This window comes from Biomphalaria glabrata, chromosome 9, assembly GCF_947242115.1.
Source record: "Biomphalaria glabrata chromosome 9, xgBioGlab47.1, whole genome shotgun sequence".
NCBI classification, from domain to species: Eukaryota; Metazoa; Mollusca; class Gastropoda; family Planorbidae; genus Biomphalaria; species Biomphalaria glabrata.
The window spans coordinates 299753-313513 of NC_074719.1; the positions used below are offsets into that span (position 1 = coordinate 299753).

The 13761-nt window shown below is 35.1% G+C and overlaps 1 long non-coding RNA gene across 1 annotated transcript in view; it reads right to left on the reverse strand.

The window, feature by feature from the left end:
• Window positions 1-620: 620 nt before the first annotated feature.
• Window positions 621-13761, reverse strand: part of LOC106059612 (uncharacterized) — a 63541-nt gene continuing 50400 nt past the window's right edge. The window contains exons 9-18 of the long non-coding RNA XR_008779801.1: window positions 8354-8511; window positions 8004-8076; window positions 7785-7893; window positions 6957-7049; window positions 6609-6722; window positions 4223-4313; window positions 3115-3301; window positions 2331-2483; window positions 933-1022; window positions 621-750 (exon numbers count right to left, since the gene is read on the reverse strand). This is a non-coding gene — a long non-coding RNA (uncharacterized LOC106059612). The remainder of the gene's footprint in view (window positions 751-932; window positions 1023-2330; window positions 2484-3114; window positions 3302-4222; window positions 4314-6608; window positions 6723-6956; window positions 7050-7784; window positions 7894-8003; window positions 8077-8353; window positions 8512-13761) is intronic.

Below are 13761 nucleotides of genomic sequence, written 5' to 3' on the forward strand. Positions count from 1 at the left end.
ACAAAAAAGTAAACAGATAGAACAAGAAATCAAATGATGCACATGGGGATGCATTGGGCACACAATGGGAAGAACAGCAGACAACATTGCAAGACTGGACTGGAACCCAGAGAGGAAGAGAAAGTCTAGGAGACCCATGCAAACATGGATTAAACCGGCAGACCAAGAAGGAAAGTTGGCAGGATGGAAATGGACCCAAGCAAGGGGAATAGCCCAGAACAGATTCAGAATGTGAAGCACTGATGCGGCAGCTCTATGCTCTGCTGGGAGTCAAAAAGTTTAAGTCAAGTCCTTTATCCTTAGTGATTAGAATGAAGCTGTATTCAAATGTAATCTTGGAAAACTTATTTAAAAAAAAAAAGGATAATAAAAAAAAAAAGCTAATGACAACATTTTTAATTAACATGCTTAAATAAGTTTTTTGGTTAGGTAATTTTTATCTAATTTCTTATGTTGCCTATTTTTTGTTATTATGCATTCATTCAAAGATAGAAAGATCTATTTAAAATAGCTATACCATAATCGTAGGCCAAAGGAACAGATGACTTTATATCATCTGCCCTATGGACCACAAGGTCTAAAAGGGGAACTATATCATAATGCTTTAAAAATCTACTTGCCATGAAGAAGAATAAAAACAGGCCATCTTTGCTGCAGTTCTTTGTTTTCTATCTGTTCCTAAAATATGGTTTCATTAAACTGTGTGCAGCTCCTAATTCTTGATCACCAGGAAATACTCTGCATCATTATCTAAAAAACATTTACAATTAATGACCTAGACATAGAAGATTAGTGTAGATACTGGAACTGAAAGCTATTTTTTTATATAGTTTAATCAAATTAGCACTTGAAAAAAAAGATTTAGTACAAAAAAAAATAATAATTAGAAAGTTAACTTAATTTCCTGAATTAACCTGTAAGTTTTAGCTAACCTATTATGTATTATCACATTCACCTAGCCCTAAGTTGTTGGACCATTGGGGCACCACAAATGATCTGTTGGCCATATTTTCCATTCCTGTCTGTAATATTATCCAAAAGAAAAAAAATTTGATGTAGACTTTAAGTTTTGCCTGTAACTTATAGGAGATTATTTCATTAGTCTATAAGCTGATCTAATTTAGAGAACTTGGTCTGCATCTTGATCAGAACAATTGTTAATGAGATAATGAAGGTATTCAGCTGACAAATAAAATATAATGTGTTTAAAGTCTTAGTGATAAGGGAATTCATGCTAAACTAGTTTGGACACTACTGAATATATCTAGCTCTAGAAATCCTATAAGAAGAGAAATATACCAACTTCGAAAAGTAATTACAAAAATATGTGGACAATGTTTGACATGCCAGTTCTACAGACTAGCTGGATTTCACTAAAGCTGCACCATGTAACAATATATATAGAATCTTAAATTCTACCAAGTCTTGGTTTTACTGACAACCAGTCGATAAATGCAGTTAACAATAATTAAACCTGTAGCTTGTCTTTATTAAATTCAAAAGAGCATTTTGACCCACTTCAAATACCTAGGAGCTATTGTCTCAGATGAGGGAACGAAACCTGAATTACTGGACTGAATATCATAGTCCACAGCAGCCCTTTCAAAACTTAAAATAATATGGAAAGACAAAGGCTTAGCCCTCAGCACCAAAATCAGACTGATGCGCTCACTGGTCATGGCCACATTTTTATATGCTTGTGAGTCTTGGACGCTGACTGCAAAGCTAGAGAGGAGGATCCTAGCAATGGAATTGAAATTCTACACAAGAATCCTAGGTATTACAACAGAAGAATCCTAGGTATTACATTCAGAGACCACATCACAAACCAAGAGACTAAAGACAGGGTTACTGCAGTGATTGGACCCCATGATGACCTGCAAACTATTGTAAGAAAATGCAAGCTTAAAATCTATGGCCATATTGCAAGATCTTCGGGGCTCACAAAGACGTTCCTTCAGGGAACAGTACCAGGAAAAAAAGAAGAGGCAGACAGAGAAAGTGATGGGAGGATAACATAAAAGAATGAACAGGTCTGCCATTGAAAGAGGTTCTAACTAAGGCAAAAGACAGAGAGGAATGGAGAAAAATGGTCGACAAGTCTTGCATGGTGCCCCAACGGTCCCATAGACTAAGGGATAGGTAAAGGTAAAGTAATGCATAGAACACTTTGACACATAAGAAATGTTAAATCTAATTATAAACTATTTATGTAGTTTTGTTTACCCAGAGAGTGGTTCAAAGAAGCATCAATGTTTTGGATAACTAAAGTCTTTAATAAAAATAAACTTGCTATTGACATGGTAGTTATCAGATGTCAAAGGATTCACCTGCTGTTCAGTGCTTGTATTGATTTGATCTTCCAGAATGATTCTTTAATGACTCCTTGATTCCACCGAGGACTAGTACTGTAACTCTAGTGTTGAAAACTGTCCTCACGTGAGCTTCACTCTTTGGTTCAGACTATAACACTTTGGTTCAATCTATAACATTATAAATAAACTTACATCAGATTAGTACATTTTCCTTAAATGAACTTTTATTTATACTTATATACTACTACTTCTTTCTAGCCAGCTTTTTGCTGCTGAGCTCAGAGCTCTTTTGCAGACTGTGCCAAGGAAAAATAGTGTCTTCAGTTGTTTAGCACTGCCATACAGGGTGTTGGTTATGTTGGTTTGAAATGTTACTAGGGTCTGCCTAAGGTGGATTAGGAAGGGGCATTCAAAGAGGATGTGGTTTACAGTTTCATAAGGGTGGTTGCAGTGTCTACAAAGAGGTAGGTGAGTGGGATTTATCTTGTTAAGATGGTAATTTAACAGAGGTGTTTGTCCTGTTCTTAGTTGGAAGGTTGTAGATTGCTCTTTGCAGGGGAAGAAGTTAATATTGTCCAGTTTGTTTGGCATGGTGATTTCTTTGTACATGGCTCTGCCTGTGTTTCCTGATGCCCATTGGTAGAACCACTCCTCTTTGTGATTGTTGACCTTAGGGTGAGGTAGTTAACAGGTTGTTCCATAGTGATCCTGCCATCCTTACGCTTAATGGAGTTTTATTAAAATCATTTATTGAAATATCTCTTAAATTGCACATAATAAAAAAAAAGAAGCCACTTACTAGTTGTCATGTTACTGCTTAGATTAATAGTTTGAATAGAGATTGTTGGATTTTGATAAGAATTATTGTTTTAGAGATTCCTTTTATCTCCATTGCTAATCTTAACTTTGTTCTCTATTGAATCGGGAGCAAAACAAACTCTGGACTCTCTTCCACTCTATTTTCTCATTTTACTGGCATCATGTCCCTGGGGAAATTTAAAAAAAAAAATTAATTTCAGCTCAATCTCAATGATCAAGGTCAATATATGAAAAAAAATCCCTCTGGTCCTAATCCAATGATTCCCATGTTCATTTCATCAAAATCTATCAAATACTTTCAAGTCTTTGAAGTAGTAGTAAAAATTCTACTTGGTCATTGGAGACAATTACAAGATTCCCATTGTTATTTCTGTGCTGTCAGATTATTACCATTGTCAAAAGTATTCATTATATTCATCTAGATTATAATAAAATGATGACATGCAAAATGTTTTCAGAGTTGAAGATAATTACTTCCTAGTCCAAACCTCCTGCAGGAGGATGGGGAATGGGAGCGGGCAGGGTTTGAACCCAGGATCATCGATAAATCTGAATGACAGTCCAGCGTGCAAACCACACGACTAGGCAGACCATCCTGGTGTTTTAAGATGTCATAAATAATACTGCTAGTGATAATTAGTTGCTAATACAAAATAATATTTTCCTCAGCAGCATTTTCAAAATATTCAAAAAACCTTTGGATGCTATTTGTTGATGCAATTTTGATATGTGACTCCAAAAAGCTAACCCAATCTTAAATGTATTCTTAAGTTATACTAAGTTATATGCAGAGGGCTGCCTGGTTGTGTGGTATGTGCTCTGGACTGTCATCATGATGATTACAAGTTTGAACTCTACCCGCTGCCATCCTCCAAGTCCTGTGGGAGGTTTGGACTTGAATGTAATAATCTTCATTTCTAAAGGAAGTTTCAAAACAAAACAAGGGAGTCACAAATTAATGTTAATTAATGCTATAAAAAAAATGAATGAATTAAAAATAAGAAAAATAAATAAATTTTATTGCAAAAATGTTTAGTCTCCCTGTAAACATATCATGGAGAATTGAGTGACAAGAATTGAATGCTAACTTTGAACACACTCCATTTGACTTTTGTTCCCCATTGAAGTCTCTGTGTGGTTTCCTCCATCCCAAAATTGTCTTCATGTAGTTCATGTCTCCTGTTGAAAAACCATTTCTTCAGTTTGTAAAATAACATATACACAATTCCTATGATTTCATCATTGTAAAACTAACCTACACTCCATAATATTATGTAATGTCTATATCTCTAGATAGGTTGGCATGTGAGTTTATGTTAGAAAGATGATCATCATAATCATGTTAGTTGGCAGTTAGGAATTGTCCGAAAACTCTTCACTTGAAAAACTAATCTCTATTAGAGGTCATAGTTCAGAGTACAAAAAGGGACAGGGCTAAGACTTTGATAATTGTCATAAGCAAACAGTTAAAGTATACTATCCACTTCAATGAGGCCATGAGATGGTTTACATTTATATTTCTGAAATTTAAAAAAATGTATGCTGTTCATGATTTTTAACATTTTTATTATAGTATAAATAAACTAAACAAAGCTTGTAAAGTGGGCTTAAACTATAAATCTAGGTAGAACCCAGGTCATTTATGTAAATTAGAAACACAGGTTGACCTTGAACTGTTCTTTAAGGTACACATGAGTTAGCTTGGTAATGATTTGGACTCATTATTATTATAGTTTATTCTACAACTATTTTCAAAATCCTGGATCCATTGGTGTAATGGACAGGTAAAGTCAATTGTTTAATTTTGTAAGCAAACTATGGTGGTGAACTTTGTCAAAATGCCTTAGAGAAGTCAAAATAAAATGATGTTTGCTCACTATTATCTAAGTCTTTGAAAAGTCATCAATTAGACCTATTAAGAGTTACATATGACCTAGATTTCCTAAAACCATGTTGTCATAGAGTAAGGACATTATGTTAATCTAAGTAATTATGATGTTCATACACATTATGTGTTCTAGTATTTTACATGTGATGCTGATGAGTGATACTGGTCTGCAGTTTATCTACTTTGCTACTCTACCCTGATAATTTGATGCCCGAAAAAGCATTTTGAACACTGGTGCTAGTTCTTTGAGTAATCTAGCTTGAATACCATCAAATCCAGGTGGTTATTTGTTAGCTAATAGTTTTGGATCACTTTTCTTGTGTGTGTGTGTGTGTATCCTACTACAATCAAAGAGAGTAAAGTAACATTTTAAGATGATTATAAAATTTCAGCCACTTCCAAATACCATTTTTCACATATATTTCATATGAAGAAGATGGTGGAGCTCTAATGCTCATCTTCTGGAATTGCTGAATGAAGAAAGACTAAAAGACTTTATTTTCAAGCCTAAATTATGACATATCAAATGATGGGAAAAAAAACAAACTAAGACATACTCAGAGACGAAAAAATATTAATTAGTTGTAGGGAAATTTTCCCTCAGGATTCATTTACTAAATAGTATAGTGATGGCTGAATGTAATAAAAAAAATATGAATAAATTTAAAATATTTTTAGAAATCTTTGTAAATTATGATCACAGTCTCGGTTGACATTGCCTGTTATATGTTCACCTCGGGTTAAGAGGGTAAAAAGACACATGAAATTCCTGATGTAGAAACAGGAAGTAAGGACTAAATTGACTTTTAGTTCAGTCAGTAGTATCTTTTGGTCCAGTCTGCACGGTAGTGACTTAGAGAGTCGAGTAGTAACTTTGAGTTAAGTAGTATCTTTTGGGCAGTTGAAGCCAGTGGTCACTTGAGACAGTATATATATTTCTAGTAGATAATGTTCTGTAGTATTGAAGTATTTGCTACCCGAAGTGATGTGGACTTTACTTGTAGTCTATTCTGAAAACTTAACATGTTGAATATACATGATACTGCTGTTATGCGGATGTGATAATGTCTTGTATTGGATTATGTAACTGCCAAGGAGTGCAGTATAATTATTGTCATCAAATAAACTTTATATTTTGCCTGCCAAAGTGGATTTAAGTCAGTCTGTAATATCTATGTTTGTCATGTGTGACTCCAGGAAGCACAAACCCAGCATTCCATGACATTTGCATTAATAGTAACCAGTCTTACGTGTAATATTATAATACTACGTCAACACACACTTAATGCTGACATATGCATGGTTCTTAATTTGAAATAGATTTATGCATGAGTGCAAACTCTCAACCATAGTTAATGGCTTGTATAACATTTTTTTAAATGACTTTGCTATTTAATCCTCATTATTGTAAATTATTGCATTTAATATTCTTTTAAGTTTACTGTTTAGAGCTATCCTGATATTGTGTGAACTCATCTTTCAGGGGGCCCAGGCCTAACCCCAAGAGGTCTTTTAATATGTAAAAACACAACCCTAACACTAAGCATATCCTTGTAATGTTTGTTTAGGTCTTTATCACAACTCACCCTAGCCCTAGAGTGTTCATGGTAGTGAGATCTTCTTCTACAGAAATGGATCTTTATTGTTGTCTGACATCATAGATATTATTCCTTTATTGACTGGATGTGATGGAACAGACCCTGAGTAATACAATGAAGAATGATTAGGACTTACTTCTGGTTTCTGAACAGTGATTATCAATAAATTTTTAACACTTTCATATATTTTTTTCATTCAAGTAAGGTTAACCCAATTAAGAAAGCCTAATGAACTTTTTTTTTTTTGTAACAAAGTTCTAGAATAACTGCATAACTTCACCTCTGGCACTGCCTTAATGATTTTAACTTCTTTACAGAGAGCAACAAGGTATTTACCTTGGAGTTTTTGTCTCAGATGAAGAAACCAAAACCGGAACTACTGGCCAGAATTGCCTAGACAACAGCAGCACTTGCAAAACTCAAAACAATCTGGACAGACAAAGGCATAGCCCTTGACACTAAAATCAGACTGATGTTGTTACGGCCACATTCCTTATATGAATGCGAATATTGGATGCTGACTGCAGATCTAGAGAAAGGGATCCTAGCAATGGAGCTAAGATGCTACAGAAAGATCTTCAGTATCACCTAACTTATCTTATCTTATATGATGACCTGCTAACCACTGTCAAAAAAAAGTAAACTCAAACTCTATGGCCAGGTCTTCCAGGCCCGCTAAGACTTTCCTTCAGGAAAAAAATACCAGAAAAAGAAGAAAACGGAAGACAGAGGAAGCGATGGGAAGACATCAAAGAATGGACAGGCATGTCATGGAATGAAATTCTATCCAAAGCAAAGGACAGAGAGGAATGGAGAAAGACATTTGACAGATCTTGTTAGGTGTCCCAATGGTTGAACAGACTAAGGGGTAGGTGAAGGTGATGAAGAGAACACACAACTCAATACTTTGAGCATCAAGCCATTGATCTCTTCAAATTGTCTCAAAAATTGAAATGATGCTTTTTTGTAATATAATCACTGATTCACACACATTTACTCACATAACTAAGTAGCTTTTGTTTACCCATCTTACTATCATTATTGTTTTAAAAAGATACAAATTATTTTGTTTTCTATACATACATTCCTATTTCTTAGGCAAACTTTTGCATTTATAAAACAATTATTTTTTAGATAGACATAATAAAAGACAGACAAACATACCCATACATGTTTAGCCAGCAGAAAAACATCTTTCTCTATAATTCTAGTCTGGCTGCAAGTCATTCATACATTGAGTATAGTTGATAGATAACTTTAGTGTCTTGTAAATCTGTGCATAGCAAACAAACAAAAAATATTTGTAGAATCATAGTAGTTACACATAAACTCGATTTTTTAACTAAGTAAAGTAGGATTTAATTTGTAGAATTCAAAGCATACCATCTTGATCCTTTCTCTTTCTTCTCAAACTTCATTTTTTGTACATATCTGAGGGCACGTGATGCATGATTACCTGATTAGGGAATAAATTCAAAAGATAACATTGCAATGTCTGTGAAGATTTACCATTTCTAAATACAACAGCAAACATTCATCTTAAAAAATATTATGGTGTTAATTTCTATAAACAATATTTAGACAAAATAAAAAAAATATTCAAATAAAGTTAAGTTTCTATGTAGTGAGTGGATGTTTTACCCACTTAATGTTTATTTGACATAGTGTCCATATTCAATTAAAATTTTATTTACCAACAGTGCTATTTTAGTAACAGTAATAAACAAACTTACCAATTGATAAGAAATACATTCCTGAGACCTCGAAATAGTCTCACCACAGCTATAGGTGTTGGAATGATATCAAAAGGTATTGAGAGTGTTGTCCTTTGCTCTATGAAAGAAATCCAAAGCTTGCCTCTGGCAAACTTCCACACACAGTCTTCACTTTTCTGAAAAACGTACAACTTAGTAAATAGATGGCAACATAATGGAGAAAATGCAACAATCAATAATCTGTTTATTAACTTAAAACTTTAAAAGGGGCATCAGTATTGGAGCTGACCTGCTAACTATAGTAAAAAAACATAAGCTAAAAATCTATGGCCACCTTACAAGGTCTTAGGGGCCCGCAAGGACTATGTGGTCAAGACATTTTCAAAATAGTTATAAGGCGAAAAAAATATGAATTGATCAAAATCAATCTTAACGAGAATAAAACAGAACCACTCATTGGTCGGCATTCTATTTTTATGTCAGTGTAACTCTTATTCTTTGATAATAATTTTTGTTTAGATGCAAGAGCGTTCAATGACAACTTGAATTATAGACCTGAATGGGTCCCACTTTAGATTTTTCAGAATGTGATGACTGATAGTGACATGCAGATGGTGGTGACTGATAGTACCATTAATGCAGATGGTGGTGACTGACAACTCGATTCAAACAAACGGTGGTGACTTATAGCACCATTCATGCATATGGTGGTGACTGATAGTACCATTCATATAGATGGTGGTGACTGATAGTACCATTCAAACAGATGGTGGTGACTGATAGTATCATTCATACAGATGGTGGTGACTGATATTACCATTCATTCAAATGGTGGTGACTGATAGTACCATTCATTCAGAATATGGTGACTGATAGTGACATGCAGATGGTGGTGACTGATAGTACCATTCATTCAGAATGTGGTGACTGATAGTGACATGCAGATGGTGGTGACTGATAGTACCATTAATGCAGATGGTGGTGACTGACAACTCCATTCAAACAGATGGTGGTGACTTATAGCACCATTCATGCATATGGTGGTGACTGATAGTACCATTCATATAGTATTATTCATGCACATGGTGGTGACTGATATTACCATTCATTAAAATGGTGGTGACTGATAGTACCATTAATGCAGATGGTGGTGACTGACAACTCCATTCAAACAGATGGTGGTGACCTATAGCACCATTCATGCATATGGTGGTGACTGATAATACCATTCATATAGATGGTGGTGACTGATAGTACCATTCAAACAGATGGTGGTGACTGATAGTATCATTCATACAGATGGTGGTGACTGATATTATCATTCATTCAAATGGTGGTGACTGATAGTACCATTCATTCAGAATGTGGTGACTGATAGTGACATGCAGATGGTGGTGACTGATAGTACCATTAATGCAGATGGTGGTGACTGACAACTCCATTCAAACAGATGGTGGTGACTTATAGCACCATTCATGCATATGGTGGTGACTGATAGTACCATTCATATAGTATTATTCATGGACATGGTGGTGACTGATATTACCATTCATTCAAATGGTGGTGACTGATAGTACCATTAATGCAGATGGTGGTGACTGACAACTCCATTCAAACAGATGGTGGTGACCTATAGCACCATTCATGCATATGGTGGTGACTGATAATACCATTCATATAGATGGTGGTGACTGATAGTATCATTCATACAGATGGTGGTGACTGATATTACCATTTATTCAAATGGTGGTGACTGATAGTACCATTCATTCAGAATGTGGTGACTGATAGTGACATGCAGATGGTGGTGACTGATAGTACCATTAATGCAGATGGTGGTGACTGGCAACTCCATTCAAACAGATGGTGGTGACTTATAGCACCATTCATGCATATGGTGGTGACTGATAGTACCATTCATATAGTATTATTCATGGACATGGTGGTGACTGATATTACCATTCATTCAAATGGTGGTGACTGATAGTACCATTAATGCAGATGGTGGTGACTGACAACTCCATTCAAACAGATGGTGGTGACCTATAGCACCATTCATGCATATGGTGGTGACTGATAGTACCATTTATATAGATGGTGGTGACTGATAGTACCATTAATGCAGATGGTGGTGACTGACAATTCCATTCAAACAGATGGTGGTGACTGATAGTATCATTCATACAGATGGTGGTGACTGATATTACCATTCATTCAAATGGTTGTGACTGATAGTGACATGCAGATGGTGGTGACTGATAGTACCAATAATGCAGATGGTGGTGACTGACAACTCCATTCAAACAGATGGTGGTGACTTATAGCACCATTCATGCATATGGTGGTGACTGATAGTACCATTCATATAGTATTATTCATGCAGATGGTGGTGACTGATATTACCATTCATTTAAATGGTGGTGACTGATAGTACCATTAATGCAGATGGTGGTGACTGACAACTCCATTCAAACAGATGGTGGTGACCTATAGCACCATTCATGCATATGGTGGTGACTGATAGTACCATTCATATAGATGGTGGTGACTGATAGTACCATTCAAACAGATGGTGGTGACTGATAGTATCATTCATACAGATGGTGGTGACTGATATTACCATTTATTCAAATGGTGGTGACTGATAGTACCATTCATTCAGAATGTGGTGACTGATAGTGACAAGCAGATGGTGGTGACTGATAGTACCATTAATGCAGATGGTGGTGACTGACAACTCCATTCAAACAGATGGTGGTGACTTATAGCACCATTCATGCATATGGTGGTGACTGATAGTACCATTTATATAGATGGTGGTGACTGATAGTACCATTAATGCAGATGGTGGTGACTGACAACTCCATTCAAACAGATGGTGGTGACCTATAGCACCATTCATGCATATGGTGGTGACTGATAATACCATTCATATAGATGCTGGTGACTGATAGTATCATTAATGCAGATGGTGGTGACTGACAACTCCATTCAAACAGATGGTGGTGACTGATATTACCATTCATTCAAATGGTGGTGACTGATAATACCATTCATATAGATGCTGGTGACTGATAGTATCATTCATACAGATGGTGGTGACTGATATTACCATTCATTCAAATGGTGGTGACTGATAGTGACATGCAGATGGTGGTGACTGATAGTACCATTAATGCAGATGGTGGTGACTGACAACTCCATTCAAACAGATGGTGGTGACTTATAGCACCATTCATGCATATGGTGGTGACTGATAGTACCATTCATATAGTATTATTCATGGACATGGTGGTGACTGATATTACCATTCATTCAAATGGTGGTGACTGATAGTACCATTAATGCAGATGGTGGTAACTGACAACTCCATTCAAACAGATGGTGGTGACCTATAGCACCATTCATGCATATGGTGGTGACTGATAGTACCATTCATATAGATGGTGGTGACTGATAGTACCATTAATGCAGATGGTGGTGACTGACAACTCCATTCAAACAGATGGTGGTGACTTATAGCACCATTCATGCATATGGTGGTGACTGATAGTACCATTCATTGACAATGTGGTGACTGATAGTGACATGCAGATGGTGGTGACTAATAGTATCATAATGCAGATGGCTGTGACTGACAACTCCATTCAAACAGATGGTGGTGACTTATAGCACCCTTCATGCATATGGTGGTGACTGACAGTACCATTCTTAGCAATTATACATTAAACACTGAACCATACAGATGGTGGTGACTGATAGTACCATTCATACAGATGTTGTTGACTGATAGTATCAATTATACAGATGGTGGTGACTTAAATCACCATTCATATAGATGGTGGTGACTAATAGTACCATTCACACAGATGGTGGTGACTAATAGTACCATTCACACAGATGGTGGTGACTTAAATCACCATTCATATAGATGGTGGTGACTAATAGTACCATTCACAAAGATGGTGGTGACTGAGCATGGAATGGGTTGCCTGAGCCAACCAAGAAAACCAATGACTTGTCAGAATTTAAGTCATTGGTTAACATGCATGACTAGATGCATGATGCATAGGATGTAATCATCATTTCTATATTTTATATTTGGATTCATTAATTCATGTATTGTCATTGACAAGGAATATATGTTTAAAATTTCAACTTGATCCGTGAAAAGGAAATGGGAGACACACACAGACGAAGTGAGCTAAGCTTTAAAAAAAGTCCTAAATTCTGTTAAAGAATCCAAAGAAGCTAACAAATGAACTGTCTTTATTTCATGTCTAAAACTCTAGTCTTTGTTTTTATGATGATGTTATTGTCACTATAAAAAACCTAATACGCAAAACAAAATGAATCTTAACATTTTTTTTACAGGCCTAATTCCATATTGTAAAGTAGCAAATCCTAATAATGTTAATAATGTATAGCCTAAAAGTACTTAGAGTTGTTCTAGTGTGCACACACGTTTTAATAATTGTAATTTTTTAGTTAATTTAATGATATATTAATTCTAATTGTTCATCTTTCCTTTCAACTAACAAAGGAATTCCTAAAACACAAAGTTGTAAGATCTCATGTAGCATAAATTTCTTAAGATGAAATCAAAGTTTCAAGCCATAAGTTTTCTATAATGTTTATGGGCTAGCTGATCAAACCATTACAGGCTAGAAATATAGAATAGAAAATAGAAATATTTGCTAATGCTTTGCAACCACAGGAAAAAAAAATTATACAAGTTGAGGACAATAAATATTTTTTGACCTAAAGTTAGCTTTCTTGGGCTATTTTAAAAACTAATTTGAAGTATACAATTAAAAAATTACTTAATGTTTACTTCCTTTTTAGAGCTCTATGTCAAGCAAGCAACTTACAATTACTGGTTAATTGAAAACTTATGAATGGGTTAATTAGAACTAGCTGCAGTGTGTTAAGGTGCTTAGTTCTATTAACTTCTAAACGGTGAAGATCACACTTGATAAAGCAATTCCAGTATTATATTAATGATAGATTGTAGAATATTAACATTCTGAAATGAAGCTTCCCAATCAAACTGTATAAAGGCAGATTAAATAAATACAATTTATATCTAGTCATACACAAAATACATTGAAGTGACAGTAATAAAGTCTAAACTATACAAAAGATTAGATACAGAAAACAGCAAGGCTCTTAAAAATGGTACCTCAATTCCTGTATAATAGAACACAGTAAACCAAGTGTCCCTCTTATTTAATTATATAGGTTACATTTATTCAAAAAATAGATAATTATGTCTTTCTAATTATGAATTTCATGTGTCAGTCTAGTCATGCATGTTAATCAGTGACTTAAACTCTGCTAAGTAATTGTTTTTCCCAGCTGATTCATGAAACGAACTACACGCTCATTTAAACTATACTATTCTTAACAACACTCTTCATATAGCT